Source organism: Dermacentor andersoni, chromosome 8 (genome assembly GCF_023375885.2).
Source record: "Dermacentor andersoni chromosome 8, qqDerAnde1_hic_scaffold, whole genome shotgun sequence".
Classification (NCBI taxonomy): Eukaryota; Metazoa; Arthropoda; class Arachnida; order Ixodida; family Ixodidae; genus Dermacentor; species Dermacentor andersoni.
The window spans coordinates 136,105,436-136,124,045 of record NC_092821.1 but is presented as its reverse complement, the minus strand read 5'-3'; the positions used below and the strand labels follow the sequence as shown (position 1 = coordinate 136,124,045).

General features: G+C 49.9%; 1 long non-coding RNA gene across 1 annotated transcript; it reads right to left on the bottom strand.

The window, feature by feature from the left end:
- Positions 1 to 223: 223 nt before the first annotated feature.
- On the bottom strand, positions 224 to 15,324 carry LOC129383283 (uncharacterized). The gene is made up of 2 exons (XR_008611157.1): positions 15,052 to 15,324; positions 224 to 372 (listed from the first exon to the last, which is right to left on the bottom strand). It is a non-coding gene; the product is annotated as an uncharacterized lncRNA (long non-coding RNA).
- Positions 15,325 to 18,610: the final 3,286 nt, after the last annotated feature.

The window sequence follows — 18,610 nt, the reverse complement described above, 5'->3', positions numbered from 1 at the left end:
TTTTCAGCAGCATTTTATAGATGCGGTGAAACATCAACTAACCCAATCTTGCGGATAAATTAATACTCCGGAAGGTGTGAACCTCTGCCGCAAACTATCATAATTTCGGAAAGTTAACAGTTCGTCTGGGCACGCACGGCATACACGTGCCTCAGAACTGCAGTTCAACCGGCGTGTCGTGTGGAAGAGCTATGAACACCATGCCAGTGACTAAAACGGTTCGTTTTATGACTTGTTGAAACAATATTTATTCTTTATTCATGTTGTGCTGACCAGGGATGTACAGTCTTCTGTTTCACATAGTTCCTCGTAGGCCTTGGTGTTCGGGCCCACCATGAATGATACTGTTTTAGCCGCCACACTTCGGCCCATCTGCAACAAGAGTTCAACAGAGTGCGATATTCCAATCCAGACACTTCAAAAATTAACGCATAGTGAGTATCATATTTACGATATCAAAGATAGGAGTGCAACTTCGAAGTGTAAAATGAATCTTATCGCTGTTTCCTGCAATAAAGCAGGCAATGCGAAGTAACGACAATGGTATATTTTCCGCTTAGAAAACTAATTGTGCACCACACAACTGCAAATTATTACAAGATTAGGCGAGGCCAAATCAGACCTCAGGAAAACATGAATGCAAAACAAGTTCGTATTAGGGAGTAAAAATTGAATGTGCATGGCTAACTCAAAGGGAGCTGCAAGAACTATTACTAAGCAATATTAATAAATCCTGAATCTGAAGCAGCAAAGTGCGCGCTGTTACAACGAGAAGGGTCAGTAACCCCCGAAAACCCCCAAAAAGGCACGTGGCGGCGAAACGCATCAATTTTCGCGCCAAATTGCGGTGGCGTTACTGATTCTTACAGTGCCTACTTAGGCCTGTTTTGTTTATCTATAAAAACAATGTAATACACTGTAATTTCATCGATACAAATGTTCAGCCTTCGCAGTCTGAAAAACCTTTCTTCCGTGAAAATGGTCTGAAAAGGAGTAGACTATTTGAAGTACGTGGCGTTCCACTGATCATCAGTGCGGAGTATTTAACACGCGACTGAAGAAAACTACCGCTTAGGTTTTATGCTCTTGAGTGAAAATTCACCCTTATTCGGCCACCTTGGTTATAAATATACTAGCGTTAGCAGCAGAGACTAAGTATCAATGTTTACTGTTAGTTTAACACAAAAAGTAATATACAATTAACTAAGAAATGTTCAAAGTTATCGCCTAGCGTAAAACGCGCCTTTTTTATATGAAGGTTCTCGAATGTTATCGCTGGCTCTAGACGTTGTTTGTTGTCAGCCAACCATGTGGAAGTTCATTACAAGCAAAACGTAAATGTGTAGCACTTTTTAGAACGAACGCGGGCACGAGCAATTGTGCCATAACCTCCAGCGAAGTCATGTAAAATACTGGACGCACTTGACCAGCAGATCAAATTTCCGCAATTGCCGACTTTGCTCGCCGCTGTGGTTGTCCTTAAATGTATCTTGTGCACGGCACAAGTTGACCCAATACAAAGTTAACCTGGCAACTAATAGTTTTGACACTGCGTATTTCTTTACCTCATTACAACGGCATATTCGGTGGACGTGCTTGGTTGTTCCATACCGCACACCTCAGCAAGCCCCGGACGTGACGACGCAGTCTACATTTCCAAAGGATCAGCGAGCTAGTCACAGGCTGCAACAGTTGCTGGTGAAGTACGGACTCCTAACAGGGACCCGGAACCTTACAGCCTAATGAACAGCCACAACAGCAGCGACAACATCGTCTGCACTGGTCTTGCTACAGCAATTGAAGGAGCCACTGACACTCCACCGATAATCGGCTGAGCTCTTCATCAAATGATGGCAAACGACAGCACAGGGCGCACAGCCGACACTATTGACACGTGTACTTATCTTTATCGGGCAACCACGTTTCGCCGCCTAACAAATGTAATCGCACAGCATGGGACGCGCCTGCATGTATCCGAAGTTTCTGGAAAGTTATCGATGCTTCTATCCGCTGTCTGTGGTCGCCGAGACTTATGTTATCTGATTTCATCACCTGACGCGAATGGTGTAGAACTTTGTGGAAGGCACGCGGGTCCGAACGATTAGTCTGGAACATTCGACGACTGCTCTATAAAAGCCGACCCGCTTGACCCGCAGATCAGATTTTCGACGATCGCCGACTGTGTTCGCCGCTTTCGTTGTGCTATAAGTGTAGCCTGTTTTGTGGGCACAGGTTCGCCCAATAAAAGCTAGTTTTGTATTCCACCGTACTGCTTCTTTCTTCACCGTCACTACCACGTGACATCTGGTGGAGGTGCTTTTGGTCCATGTACCGGACGCCCCCGACAAGCCGTGATCCAAGCCCGGACCGTAAAGAGAGCACCAACGTAGTCACGGACCATCGAGTAAGCCGTCGTCTACAACAGCTGCCCCCGGAACACGGACTTCTACCTGAGAAGACCAAGAAGATCGTGGCCAAGACAACCCCAATGGCTGCCCCAGCGACCCCCGTTGTCCTGCAACAACCTCGGGACCGACCGACCTTCCATGGAGCAGCAACTGAAGACCCGGAATCCTGGCTGGAGACGTACGAGCGAATCGCGACTTTCAACAACTGTGACTCCGACGACAAGTTGCGGCATGTATACTTCGCCCTAGAAGACGCCGCGAGAACGTGGTTCGAGAACAGGGAGTCGACATTGACAACATGGGACCTGTTCCGTACCGGCTTCCTGCGCACCTTTACAAGCGTCGTGCGCAAGGAAAGAGCCGAAGCTATGCTGGACGCCCGAGTGCAGCTACCAAATGAGAACGTTGCCATCTTTACGGAAGAAATGAGCCGCCTGTTCCGCCACGCCGACCCGGATATGGCCGAGGAAAAGAAAGTACGCCTACTCATGCGTGGTGTGAAGGAAGAACTTTTCGGCGCAATGGTACGAAGCCCACCGACGACCGTAGCAGAGTTCGTTCGCGAGGCCACCGGCATTGAGAAGACACTCGAAATGCGGAACCGGCAATTCAACCGCCGCACAAGCTCTACCCACTACGCAGGAATTCAATCACTGGCCACGGACGATCTGCGCGAGACCATCAGGGCTATTGTGCGCGAAGAACTGCGCAAGGTCTTGCCTTCGTCGCAGCCTCAAGTGGCCTCTATCGCCGACATCGTGAAAGAGGAGGTGCACCGATCCCTTGGAGTTCCTGAGGTGCAACCAGAACCACCGCAGCCGGAAGCAATGACCTACGCCGCCGTCGTCGCCCGCCGTCAAGGCCCCCCTGCGCGACCGCGCCAAGGTCCTGCAACACCGCAATTCCGTCGTCCGCCGCCGCCAGCGCACCCACCCGTCGCCCAGCGCACCTATGCGAGGAAGACGGACATTTGGCGAGCCCCCGACCACCGTCCGCTCTGCTATCACTGCGGAGAAGCCGGCCATGTGTACCGCCGATGCCCATACCGCGACATGGGACTGAGAGGGTTCGCCGTCAACGCGCCGCGTCCACAGCTTGGGGAGCGCCCACGTGACATTGCCGATTACCTAGCCGGCACTCAGTGGAACTCTCGACGACCGTCCCGTTCGCCGTCACCAGGCCGCTACCTGTCGCCGCAGCGCCGTCCATACACTGGCCCAGCCCGGGGCCGCTCTGCGAGCCCATACCTGGAAAACTAAAAGCAGCAACCGATGGAGGTGCGGTTGCTGTTCGTCGAACTGACGAAGATCCTCCGCCGCCGACGAAGACGACGAAGAGACCACCTCGACGACATAATAACTACCCGCCGCCGTCCCGACGCAGTCAGGAAGCCAAGACTACACCGACGAAAGACGACTTGACGACGCGACGTTCCAGCTTCAGTTCAACACGACGCAGCCGCGATCCGACGCCAAGACCTAACTGCAACGCCAGACAAAGAACCACCGACCTCGACGTGCTTCTCGACGGCCACGCAGTTACCGCCTTAGTGGACACAGGGGCCGATTACTCCGTAATGAGTGGACACATCGCCGCCCAGTTGAGGAAGGTTAAGACCGCATGGGAAGGCCCTCAGATTCGCACCGCTGGAGGACACCTCATCACGCCGACTGGGATCTGCACGGCAAGAATAACCATTCATGACCGGACTTACCCTGCCACCTTCGTTATCCTCCAACAGTGTTCACGAGACGTCATTCTCGGTATGGACTTCCTGGACCAACACGGCGCAATCATCAACCTGAAGTCGAAGTTAGTAACGCTGTCGGAAGATAAAGCAATGCCGCCGGAGAGCCCTCGTAGCCATCACGCCTTGAGTGTTCTCGAAGATCAAGTGAGCATCCCGCCTCGCTGCAGCATTGTTATTTCGGTCAGCACCGAAACACCCGCTGACGTAGAAGGCGTCATCGAAGGCGACCAACGTCTACTGCTAGACCGTGAAATTTGCGTCGCAAGAGGGATCGCTCGACTGCATGGAGGGAAAACTGAAGTGTTGCTGACAAACTTCAGCCAGGAGTTCAAGCACATCAACAAGGGCACGACGATCGCGTACATCGAGGAAATTCTGGAAATAAGTAATGCGTTTGTCCTCTCGGATTCCGCCGCATCTACACCGACGACCATGGTTCCCGAACCAGACTACGACATTAATCCAAATCTCCCTATGATTGAGCAACAGCAGCTCAGAAGTCTGCTCCGACGATACAAAGGCTGCTTTTCGACGTCATCGAGGATTCGACAAACACCAGTCGCCAAGCATCGCATAATCACCGAGGAATGCGCTCGACCACTCCGTCAGAGCCCTTACCGAGTTTCGGCGCGAGAACGTGAAGCTATAAGAGAACAAGTCGACGAACTGTTGCGCGACGACATCATCCAGCCGTCGAAAAGCCCGTGGGCATCCCCTGTTGTTCTGGTAAAGAAAAAGGACGGAACCCTACGTTTCTGCGTCGATTATCGTCGTCTGAACAACATCACGAAGAAGGACGTATACCCCCTCCCACGGATAGACGACGCATTGGATCGGCTCTGCAACGCTAAATACTTCTCGTCCATGGACCTCAAGTCTGGCTATTGGCAAATAGAAGTCGACGAAAGAGATCGCGAAAAGACCGCCTTCATCACCCCAGACGGCCTCTACGAGTTCAAGGTTATGCCATTCGGACTGTGCTCGGCGCCTGCAACGTTCCAGCGCGTGATGGACATGGTTTTAGCGGGATTGAAGTGGCAGACCTGTCTCGTATACTTGGATGACGTCGTCGTCTTCGCCGGAAATTTCGACGTTCACCTTACGCGGCTGGCAACAGTACTAGAGGCCATCAGGTCATCAGGACTTACTCTGAAGCCGGAAAAGTGCCGCTTCGCTTACGAGGAGCTTCTATTTTTAGGCCACGTCATCAGCAAATCTGGAGTCCGCCCCGACCCGCAGAAGACAGCTGCCATAGCAAAGTTCCCACAGCCCATCGACAAGAAGGCAGTGCGTAGATTTCTTGGCATGTGTGCCTACTACAGGCGATTTGTCAAGAACTTTTCACGCATCGCTGAGCCGCTGACGCAGCTAACTAAATGTGACGTCGAGTTCAAGTGGGAAACGCCGCAGGCCGACGCATTTCAAGAACTCAAACGACGCATGCAGTCGCCGCCCGTACTTGCGCACTTCGACGAGCACGCCGATACCGAAATCCACACTGACGCCAGTAGCCTAGGCCTCGGCGCCGTCCTGGTCCAGAGAAAAGATGGACATGAACACGTGATAGCTTACGCTAGCCGGTCGTTGTCAAAAGCGGAAGGCAATTATTCTACAACCGAAAAGGAATGCCTCGCCATCGTTTGGGCTACAGCGAAATTTCGCCCTTACCTATATGGCAGGCCATTCAAAGTCGTCAGCGACCATCACGCCTTGTGTTGGCTAGCGAATTTAAAGGATCCCTCAGGACGGCTGGCACGGTGGAGCCTGAGACTACAAGAATACGACATCACTGTAACATACAAGTCCGGACGAAAACACTCAGACGCCGATTGCCTATCACGCGCCCCCATTGACCCGCCGCCGCAAGATGACGAGGATGACGACGCCTTCCTTGGAATAATAAGCGCGGAAGACTTCGCCGAACAACAACGAGCGGACCCGGAACTTAAAGGCCTCGTCGATTATTTGGAAGGGCACACCGACGTTGTTCCCAGGGCATTTAAGCGCGGATTATCTTCCTTCAAGCTTCAAGACAGTCTACTCGTGAAGAAGAACTTCTCACCAGTCCGCGCCAATTACCTTCTTGTTGTCCCGTCGGGACTTCGTCCAGAAGTATTGCACGCCCTACATGACGATCCGACCGCTGGACACCTCGGATTTTCCCGGACACTATCGAGGATACAAGAAAAGTATTATTGGCCGCGCCTGACCGCCGACGTCACCCGTTATGTCAGAACATGCCGAGACTGTCAGCGACGCAAGACACCGCCGACAAGGCCAGCCGGATTACTACAGCCAATCGAGCCTCCTTGCCGACCATTCCAGCAGATCGGGATGGACTTGTTGGGACCCTTTCCGACGTCAATAACCGGAAATAAGTGGATAGTCGTGGCGACGGACTACCTCACCCGCTTCGCTGAAACAAAAGCACTGCCGAAAGGTAGCGCAGTCGAAGTGGCGAAATTCTTTGTCGAAAACATTCTGCTGCGACATGGCGCCCCAGAAGTCCTCATCACCGACCGAGGAACGGCCTTTACAGCGGAGCTCACCCAAGCCATTCTGAAATACAGTCAGACAAGGCACAGGAGGACAACGGCTTACCACCCGCAGACGAATGGTCTTACGGAGCGGCTGAATAAGACCCTCGCCGACATGCTAGCGATGTACGTCGACGTCGAACACAAGACCTGGGATGCCGTCCTGCCGTACGTAACATTCGCTTATAACACGGCGGTACAAGAAACAACACAGATCACGCCGTTCAAGCTGGTCTACGGCAGGAACCCGACGACGACGCTCGACGCCATGCTGCCTCACGTCACGGACGAGGAGAACCTTGACGTCCGTACCTACCTCCAGTTCGCCGAAGAAGCCCGACAGCTCGCCCGCCTGCGAATCAAGAACCAGCAGAGGACCGACAGCCGACACTACAACCTCCGACGACGCTTCGTGGAGTACCAGCCCGGTGACCGTGTTTGGGTTTGGACCCCTATACGCCGACGAGGACTGAGCGAGAAGCTTTTGCGTCGCTATTTCGGACCGTACAAGATCATCCGACGTATTGGCGCACTGGACTATGAGGTCGTGCCAGACGGTATTTCGCTATCACAGCGGCGCCGCTCGCGACCTGAAATAGTCCACGTTGTGCGACTCAAGCCCTACTACCAGCGTTAACGAACTTTGTGGCTTCGCGTAACTGACCTTTGGACTTTATTTCTTTTTTGTTACTTATGTTTAAGAAGTGTCCTTCTGTGTTTCGCTCTCTTATATTTGTAGCATCGGGACGATGTTTTTTTTAAGAGGGGGGTATTGACACGTGTACTTATCTTCATCGGGCAACCACGTTTCGCCGCCTAACAAATGTAATCGCACAGCATGGGACGCGCCTGCATGTATCCGAAGTTTCTGGAAAGTTATCGATGCTTCTATCCGCTGTCTGTTGTCGCCGAGACTTATGTTATCTGATTTCATCACCTGACGCGAATGGTGTAGAACTTTGTGGAAGGCACGCGGGTCCGAACGATTAGTCTGGAACATTCGACGACTGCTCTATAAAAGCCGACCCGCTTGACCCGCAGATCAGATTTTCGACGATCGCCGACTGTGTTCGCCGCTTTCGTTGTGCTATAAGTGTAGCCTGTTTTGTGGGCACAGGTTCGCCCAATAAAAGCTAGTTTTGTATTCCACCGTACTGCTTCTTTCTTCACCGTCACTACCACGTGACACTATGAACTTCGACGACGCTATGCAGAATACTAGCCCTGCGAGCGTCTGGCAATTACGACCGCGATACACCGATGAGGACTTAGTAAAATACTAGTGCGAAGTTATTTCGCACCACACAAGATCCTCCAACGTATTAGCTCATTACACTATCAGGTCGTGTCAGACTACATTACGCAATCATAGCGCCGCCGCGCGTGACCTGGATTCATCCACGTAATTTTTCTTAAGCCATTCTACGAGCGCTAACGAACACTACCAACAGAATCTATATGTTCATTTAATATGCTTCGTTACTGTGCTTTTGCTTCTTGATTTAGTATTCTGTATGTAGTACCAAGACGAAGCTTTCACAGCGAAGCTGTATACCTCTACCGTCCAAGGACACTTTTGTGTCCTCTGCAAAATGCTCCCCATACGTGGGCCGAACCCGAAGACAGTGCAATGCCGGGCCGACCCGCGGCGGCCCGTTCCTGAAGATACTGCAAACCGGACGGACCCGCGGCGGAGGTGAAGCAGGCATTAAGTACTCCCCACACATGGACCGATCCCTAAGAACTGCAATATCTGGCCAACCCGCGGCAGCGGTGAAGCAGGTGTTAAGCACTCCCCATTCGTGGGCCGATTCCGAAGTTACTGCAATTCTGGTCACACCCGCAGCGGAGGTAAAGCGGGCGTTAAGCATTCACCATATGTGGGCCGATCCCGAAGTTACTGCTTTGTCGATCCCGATCCTGCCATTGCTGCTTTATCCGCTTTAGCTGGGTCCCGTCATGAAGACGTTATGCGTTCCTTTTCGGAACTTAAAGCAACCCAAGAAGCCCTCACTTACAAAGTGTCGGGCCTGTCAACGAGATTGCTAACCCTTGAAACAGTTGTAGAAACACTTCAATCTTCCACGCCTCCCACGGAAATATCCGAAATAGTTACTACGGCAATTAGTACTGAAAACTCTGAATTAAAATCAAGGCTTGACGGCTTGGAGGATCGATCACGGAGGGACAACCTTTTGTTCTATGGGGTTGTTGATAATGCTTCGGAAACATGGGCACAAACTGAAATCCTCGTGCACGATCTTATTAAAGACCATCTAAAATTAGAAATATCTGATGAAGCGATTGCTAGAGCACATCGTCTTGGCTCTTTTGTGGTCGGCAAGACTCGCCCCATTATTATCAAGTTTTCATCATTCAAAACAAAAGAAAAGATCCTGTCACTGAAATGCCTAGTAAAGGCCACAAATTATCAGTGGGAGAAGCTTTCTTCAGGACAAACTAATTGAATTCGGAAAAGCCAGCGGGCAATCATTCTCTTGGCGGACAAATAAATTAGTCATGAACAAAAAAACCTATATGTATTCTTTTGTCACCGATACTATCTGCGAACTTCATATTTCCGATTTCGCCGCTGAAGTAAATAACGATGCCACAGGTCCTAACAATCCTTCCTCTCATTCTGCATAGCTATCTTCGAGTCGACCTTGTCAAAATAGCGTGTCCGTTCTTTTCACTAATGTGCGCAGCGTTTCCAACAAGCGAACAGCTTCATCTTCAACTATCGATTCTTGCCCCGCTGACGTCATTGTCCTTACTGAAACTTGGCTTTCCGCGAAAATTAAGAACAGTGAAATACTCCGCGGTGAAAGTGCTTATAACATCTACAAGTGTGACCGCGATATCCGGTCAGGAGGGGGCGCTTTGATTGCTATCAAAGATAACCTAAATTGATCCATCATTGACATTACACCACCCCTAGAATTAGTCTGTGTGCGCGTGAGCATTTCAGACCGTCCCTTTATATTCTGTGCATGTTTAAGGCCACCAAATTCGTCCTCTACATTTTGTGCAGATTTTCATGATGTCCTCAACAAATTGAGTATTAGGTTTCCCAACTCGCCGGCATTTATCGTGGGGGACATAAATTTTCCAGATATAATATGGGAGACTGACTGTGTTAATTTTAAGCGTACTTCAGCCGAGTCCATTGAATTCTTAAATTTGTGCTTTGACTTCAACTTAACACAGCTGGTCCACAAACCAACCCGAGTCACTCCAACATCTTCTAACATACTTAACCTAGTGCTGTCTGTAATCCCCAGTCGCTTTGGCTTACGGTCGCCTTGCGCCGTCTGCAAAAAAATCTAACAACCCGATTCGCTGGTCCGAATACCACCGCATCAACGACGAATATTGTAGCACCATTTCCCAAGCTAAGCAAACCTTTTTCAACATTACATTACCATCATGCTTACGAGCCAACCCACGTAAATTCTGCAATGTTGTTCGTGGTAATACACCAGCGACAATACAATTCTCTCAATCTAACACCCCTGTTCAAAGTGATCAGTGTTGCACAATTTTTAATAATGTATTTGCTTCCTTTTTTCATGGCGCTGCACCTATGCTTTTGCCACCTTCAACGAAAGTTTATGATGTCCCAATGGATTCAATTCTTATAGACTGGGTGGGCATTAGAAAACTAATCGGTAATTTGAAAATATCTTCGTCGGCGGGTTCAGATGAAATTAATTCAAAAATACTCAAGTGTACCGAACTGTATTCAACAATTATTCTTTCTAGGATATTCCAACAATCATTACACTGCTCATCTTTTCCAAGCGACTGGAAGGTGGGGAAGGTGGTTCCTGTTCACAAATCAGGTAACACACATTGTCCCAAAAACTACCGTCCTATATCACTAACCAGTATTCCCTGTAAGATTCTGGAGCACATAGTATACTCCCACATAGTTGATTTTCTTGAGACAAACTCTTTTTTTAACAACACTCAGCATGGCTTTAGGAAATCGTTCTCCTGCGAAACGCAACTAGCTTGCTTTACTAACGACCTCTTTTCTAACACCGACTTAGGAATTGACACCGATTGCATCTTTATCGATTTTGCTAAAGCCTTCGATACCGTATCCCATAAGCTACTAATCTATAAACTTAGTATTCTTAACATTGACCCGCTAGTACTCGACTGGATTAAAAACTTTCTTGCTAATAGAACACAATGCGTAATCGCGAACAATTCGTCGTCTGCGCCCCTCGCGGTAACGTCAGGCTTGCCGCAAGGGTCGGTTCTCTGTCCTCTACTTTTTCTAATCTATATTAATGATCTTGCTTCCTGTGTGAAATTTTCAACTATTAGCCTTTTTGCTGATGAGTGCGTTATATATAATAAAATTACTGACCTCAATGATTCTCGTAAACTTCAAGACGACATTATGAACGTTCTGTTATGGTGTAACAAGTGGTCTATGAAGCTTAACTTAAGCAAATGTATATGCATGCGCGTATCACAGCGTACCAATACTACTAATCTACATACATATTTCCTAAATAATAGCCCTCTCTCAGTTCTCTCATCGCACAAATACCTTGGACTAAACATCACCAGCAACCTTTCCTTGCACATGCATGTCGACATTATATGTAAGCAATGCCAATCGCATGTTGGACTATTTGCGCCGAAACTTCTCATCCGCACCAACGTCGCTGAAACTAACTTTCTACGAAACATTAGTTCGCTTCAAGCTAGAATACGCATGCGCCATTTAGGACCCGGCTAACATTACACTGATAAACAGCATAGAAGCCATTGAAAATCCTGCAGCGCGTTTCATCTTATCAAACTACTCCCGACATGCTAGCGTTACCTCAATGAAGACAACACTTACCTTCCCAGTACTTTCTTTCCGTCGTAGGTGCTTCCGCCTTTCACTATTCCATAATATCTACCACCACAACCCTTTGTTGAAAGAACAGCTTATCACCCAACCGTCATACATATCATCTCGCTCTAACCACAGTTTCAAAGTTGGTGTGCCGTTTTCACGTACTAAACTTTGTAGTAATGCATTCATCCCTAGCACAAGCAAAGATTGCAACCACCTTCCCGCCACCGTTGCAGCCATCCTGGATACCGACACCTTCAAAACCAGCATTCATGAAACGCCACTTTGAATATGTCTTTGTATATTGCACAATTTTTTGTTATGTTCACCCACTCCTTTCTGTAATGCCTTCGAGCCTTGAAAGTATCCTGAATAAATAAAAATAAAATAAAAACTGCAATACCGGCCCGACCCATGGCACAGGTGAAGCAAGCATTAAGCACTCCCACACATGGGGTGATACCGAAGAACTGCAATACCGGAACGACCCGCTGTGGTGGTGAAGCAGGCGTTAAGCAGTCCCCTACGTGTGCTTAACCCGTAGATAGTGCAATGCCCGGCCAAACCGCGGCGGCGGTGAACCAGGCGTTAAGCACTCCCCATAGGTGGGCAGAACCCGGAGATACTGCAATACTGGCGCGACCCGCGCCACAAAGGAAGCAAGCATTAGGCTCTCCCAATACATGGGGCGAAACCGAAGAGCTGCAATACCGGCACGACCCGCGGCGGGGGTAAACCGGGCGTTAAGCACTCCCCATACGTGGGCCGATCTCAATGTTACTGCAATACAGGGCCGACCCGCGGCCGAGGTGAAGGAGTCGTTAAGCTCTCCCCATGCGTGGGCCGAACCCAGAGATAGCACAATGCTCGGCCGAACCTGCAGCGGAGGTGAAGCAGGCATTAAGCACTCCCCATGCATGGGCCGATTCCGAAGAGCTGCAATGCCCGGCCGACCCGCGGTGGAGGTGAAGCAGGCGTTAAGCTCTCCCCATAGGTGGACAGAACCCGAAGCTAGTGCAATGCCCGGCCGACCCGCAGCAGAGATGAAGGAGGTGTTAAGCACTCTCCCTTCGTCGGCCGATCCCGTAGATACTGCAATACCGGGCCGACCTGCAACGGAGGAGAACCAGGCATTAAGCACTCCCTATGCGTGGGCCGATCCTGAAGATGCTGCAATACCGGACCGACCCGCGGCGGAGGTGACGCAGGCATTAAGTACTCCCCATACATGGGTAGATTACGAAGAACTGCAACACCGGCCCGACCCGCGGCGGAGGTGAAAAAGGCGTTAAGCTCTCCCCATACGTGGGCCGAACCCAGAGATAGCGCAATACCGGCGTGACCCACGGCCGAGGTAAATCAGGCATTAAGCACTCCCTATGCGTGGGCCGATCCTGAAGATGCTGCAATACCGGACCGACCCGCGGCGGAGGTGACGCAGGCATTAAGTACTCCCCATACATGGGCTGATTCCGAAAAACAGCAATACCGGCCCGATCCGCGGTGGAGGTGAGGCAGGCGTTAAGCTCTCCCCATAGGGGGGGGGGGGGGGGGGGCGATCCCTAAGATAGTGCAATACTGGGCCGACCCGCGGCGGAGGTGAAGCAGGCAGTAAGTACTCCCCATACATGGGTAGATTACGAAGAACTGCAACACCGGCCCGACCCGCGGCGGAGGTGAAAAAGGCGTTAAGCTCTCCCCATACGTGGGGCGATCCCGGAGATACTGGAATGCAGGCCGAACCCACGCCTGAGGTGAAGCAGGCACTAAGCACTCTCCATACGTGCGCCGTTTCCGAAGAACTGCAATACCGTCCCGATCCGCGGCGGAGGTGAAGAAGGCGTTAAGCTCTCCCCATACGTGGGCCGAACCCAGAGATAGCGCAATGCTCGGCCGCCCCGCGGCGGAGGTGCAGCAGGCGTTCATCACTCCCCATTCGTGGGCCGATTCCGAAGATAGTGCAATACTGGGCCGACCCGCGGCGGATGTGAAGCAGGCGCTAAGCACTCACCATACTTGGGACAATCGTGAAGATAGTGCAATGCCCGACCGACCCGCGGTGGAGGTGAAGCAGGCGTTAAGCACTACCCATACGTGCGCCGATCCTGAAGATAGTGTAATGTCGGGCAGACCCGCGGCAGAGGCGAAGCAGGCGTTAAGCACTTCCTATCCGTCGGCCGTTCCCGAAGTAGTGAAATGCCGGCCCGACCCACGGCGGAGGTGAAGCAGGTGTTAAGCACTCCCTATTCGTGGGCCAATCCCGAAGTTACCGCAATAAGGGGCCGATCGCAGCGGAGGAGAACCAGGCGTTAAACACTCCACTTACGGGGGCCGATCCCGAAGGTACTGCAATAACGGCCCGACCCCCGGGGGAGGTGAAGCAGACATTAAGCACTCCCCACACGTTGACCCATCCCGAGGTTGCATGAATACTGGCCGAACCCACAGCGGAGGTGAAGCAGGCATTAAGCACTCCCCATGCATGGGCCCATTCCGAAGAACTGCAATACCATCCCGACGACGCGGCGGAGGTGAAGGAGGCGCTAAGCTCCCCGTACGTGGGCCGAACCCAGAGATAGCGCAATGCTCGGTCGACCCGCGGCGAAGGTGAAGCAGGTGTTAAGCACTGCCCATACGTCGGACGATCCTGAAGATAGTGTAATACAGGGGGGAAGGGGGCACGGCGGAGGTGAAGCAGGCATTAAGAACTCCCCATACGTGGGCCAATCCCGAAGACAGTGATATACCGTTTCGACCCGCGGCGGAGCTGAAGCATTCGTTACGCACTCCTACTACGTGGGCCGATCCCGAAGATACGAAGTTAGTGCAATGCCTGGCCGACCCGTGGCGGAGGTGAAGCTGGCATTAAGCACTCCTCATACGTGCGCCGATTCCAAATATAGTGCGAAGCCGGGCTGACCCGCGGTGGAGGTGCAGTTCGCCATTAAGGGGCCCACATACATAGCTTCGCTGGTCACCCTTCATAGAGTGGAAGGGCACTAACTTTTTTAGGAGGAGTTCATCGCCTTTACCGGTGGCTGCATTGCACCGGCAGGTAACTGTTGTAAGTTCTTGCCCAGTTCCAGTCGCACCTTTCAGTATCTGAACTTTCTGTAACGTTATCGCTTGTTCAGTTTGTTGCCTGTTCTGACCGAACCTTGCTCACTCATTCTGACTGTAAGCGCGATGCAAATTGTGTGGCACTTTCTGGAAGGAACGCAGGCACGAGAATTGGTGCGGACACCTCCGACGAGTCAAGTTGAAAAGCTCAAGCGCTTCACCCGCAGAATGAAGTCGGCACTTGCCGACTTTGTTCGCCGCTATCGTTGTGCTTCAGTATCACTTGTTTAGCTAGGCACAAGTTGACCGGATATGTAGTTAAGCTCGTAAATTAGAGTTTTGACACTGCGTGTAGTTCTTCTTTGTCACTATAACGTGCCAATATGTATTATTGCTTCCAGACGATTTCTCTGAAACTGAGACATTACTTACTCCGAAGGCAGCCTGGAATCGGAGGGCGTCTTGTTGTTTTTGGTGTAGAACGAGGTGCCGGGCGCTGCTGATTGATATAACTTCTCCCAAAACTGGAACGACCATGCGCCGCTAAAGCTGATGACCGGCGTTCTTCATGCATCGTTGATAGTAGAAGGAAAACTGAGGCCAGAAGGAAAAACATTTTTGCTGCAATAAATCGTTATATTGAAATGCCGTTGAAGTTATAACATCGCCCCACATATATACGAACACAACGAACAAAGAACATTGTCTCGCAAGTCTGCTTCGCAGTATATGTAAGTTTGCTGTGTTGACTTCTTGCCGTGGTAGTGGCAGTGGTAGTTTTTTTTTTGTCCTGCAATGGACACACCTGTCTTGAAAAGCTTATCGGAACAAAGCTTTTTCTTAATAAATAGATCTTACAGAGAGCTGAAATTTGTTGGCATTCTCTCGTAGTCAAATGCACATTAAGCGATTGTTCTTGACAACTTCAAAAAGTCTCTATCTCAGAAAGGCTGCACTTTCGCCCGAAATGTGAAGCATCGATTACGATAGCAAATTAGCAGACAGCTAGAAGAAGTAATGACATAAAGTTGTGAATATTCGCTAACTCACTAAACTAACAAGCATGGTGTCACGCGCGCACAAGAAAACATTGACACATCTCATTCGATGACCACGCAGGCTCGCTGTGAAAACACTGGGGAGAAAGACCCACCGCGGTTGCTTAGGGGCTATGGTGTTCGGCTGCTAAGCACGATGTCGCGGGATCGAATCCTGGCCACGGCGGCCACATTTCGATTGGGTGAATTGTGAAAACACCCGTGTACGTCAGGTCGGGCCAACGTTGGAAAGTTATTGGCACTTCTTGGACCAATGACGGCCTAAGATTAACAGCGTGGTTCCAATATTGGGCAGTGCCATTCCGATTCCTGGCCCAATGATGGCCTAAGGTTAACAGCGTGGCGCAAATATTGGCTGTGCCATTCTGATAGAGATCCAACGTTGGCCCACATTACACAGTCAGTAAACAATATTGGCTGTGCCATTCTGATAGAGATCAAATGTTGGCCCACATTACGCAGTCAGTAAACAATATGGGCACTGCCGTTCAACAAGGCGGGAATTATTGGACCGACTTTCGTACGGATTTGCCAATATGGGTTACTAGTTGGCTTTCTTTTGAGGACATTGGCCCGTAATAAGCCAACTTTCGCCTTGTCGGTTTTTAGTGCTCTACGACTTGCTGAGATTGAATGAACAACGTGTTTTGAAAACTAACCCACCTATCACCGGCACACTGCGCAGGAACCAGAAATATGCTTGCAAGCTGCGACCACCTGTGGTTCTCCCATGTCAACTCCATGCATGGTACACCGTCATTTTTGCACTTCGCCTTCACCGAAATGCGCCCCCTAAAGAGAAAAGCCAGTGCACCGCGTAGCAAGCAGGGGAAGTCGCATCAAATTAGCCGCTGCTTTATTGATCGTGCATGGGAACATGAGCTTTCTATAAGAAGCAACGATATTGCGAATTTGCCTGCGCATTGCACATTTTGCATGTACGCTCCGCGGCTTTGGAGGATCAGGATTCTGAGGAGAATCGAGAATTACAGTGCCACAGAGCTGATGGAGCCGTTTTATATTGCATCGAGATGGAGCGCATATGTATTAGTAAAACTTTTGTTTGTTTGTTTAGCATGCATGGCATGTTGCGGTGACATAATCATCATGCTCCTCTTCCAATATATTTGTTTGTTCGTGCATGTGTAGTAAGCTCCTTGTATGAATGCCCCTGACGGAAAAGAAAAATTAATTGCACGTTTTGGCTTTTCCGTGTAAACAACGTCTTGTCTTTGCCTGTAGTTGGCACGGCGCATTCTGGTTTCTTTTTTGGCCTAACTTTCCGTCCTTCAGTCCCCACTTGCCTCTCCCCCCCGCACCCACGTGAGCCTGGTCAATGCTATCAGTCAAGCGCTCAGACAGCTATAAGCTGCTGTGTCGAATTGGCTGCTCTCGGAAGCACGGGGGAAAGCGGCTACGTCACTATTGTCCTCCTTGTCTCCCTCCGTCGCTGCCACCCCAAAACGCGGTCGGGCTAGGTCCAGCGGGGGAAAGTGGCGTTTACGCCGTTTTCTTCATTCACCCTTTCCTTTCACTCTTTCCTCCTATGCATCGCTAGCACGCCGTCTAGGTGCAACACTGCCTGAGTGCTTGCCGTCTTGTCCGTTCTTGTGAGCGCACTCCTATCGCGAAAAATGCTCACTTGCGGTCGTCATTCCTACTGAGAAGCCTACATCTAGGAATACGCAGCAAAGTGGCCACGAATTATTTTTGTGAGTGTTAGAATTAATATAGTCGAAACAACTAGTAAAAAAGTCGGCGCTCGTGGCCACCGTCTTCGATGTGGGATGAACTCGGATACACAGAAGCATGGATATTACAATGGTGAGTGCATTTGTTTTGCGCATGTTACAAGTTTTATAACGAGCAATATCACCCAAGCAATATCACGCGGTATATATGTTACTGAAACAGGCCTGGCTAATGTAGAGTGCCTGTAATTACATAGCTCTTTTTTATTCGCAGCCTTTGAATATTGCCCGGAGTAGAACACGTGTAGATCTCTGTGAATTTCACCCAAATTCCAGGACTGTGATTTTATCAAGCCATGCGCGCGGCCTGATCCTGCTAGTGATACCGAGGAACCGCGCTTCTTCTCACTGTTCTAGGTCAAGCATCATTTCCAGCCGTCAGTATTTCTTTCTTTTCGTATAATAAATGCCTCTTTTGCTAGTGTTTCCTGACGGAACTTCTTGGTTTCCACAATAAAAATTTCGCACGATGGCCGCAATGTGTCTAGACAGTCTGAAACTAGGCTTTTTATGCTGTAGCAGGTTTTGCTGCAATTTTTCAGTTATAAAGCGCTACGCTGACTAAGTGTGAGGTGTAAACAAGGCGGACGGATCCTGCGCATATTATGTTTGTTCTAAATATTACGTTACACGTTCTACGAAATATGCCATTTATGTCGAAATATTAAAAAGTGTTACATGACAAATCTTTTGCAAGCAAGTTTCTTGATTCACCCCTTCGAACTCTCTGCTCAGACTTAAAATATTGTTGCGGTATGGCGATTTTTCAAATGAAAACACTGCCACATGCATTTGTCATACCAACATCTCTGATAATGTTTCTTTTTATTTTACAGTACAAGCATCTGCACCAAGTAATGATGAAGTCGCTATGGGAAATGGTAGCAATTTCAACGAAACCACTGCGTTATCGTGGTCCTCGAGGGCCTGATCAGCCTGCCGTCATCCAAGCACTGACCAACCTGCCTACCGACGACAGCTCCCTGCCCTGAAACCCCTGGCCAGCCCACCGACCTCGGCACCTTGGCCAACATCTATCCTGAGGGCAGTGCCTGTAAATAAACTGTTTGAAGATAACCGACCGTCACCCATCTAGGTCCACGGGAAATACCTGTTCGTGAAAATTTATTCGCAAATAAACTGTCATAAATGTCAATTTCAGTATTCTTTTATTATTATATG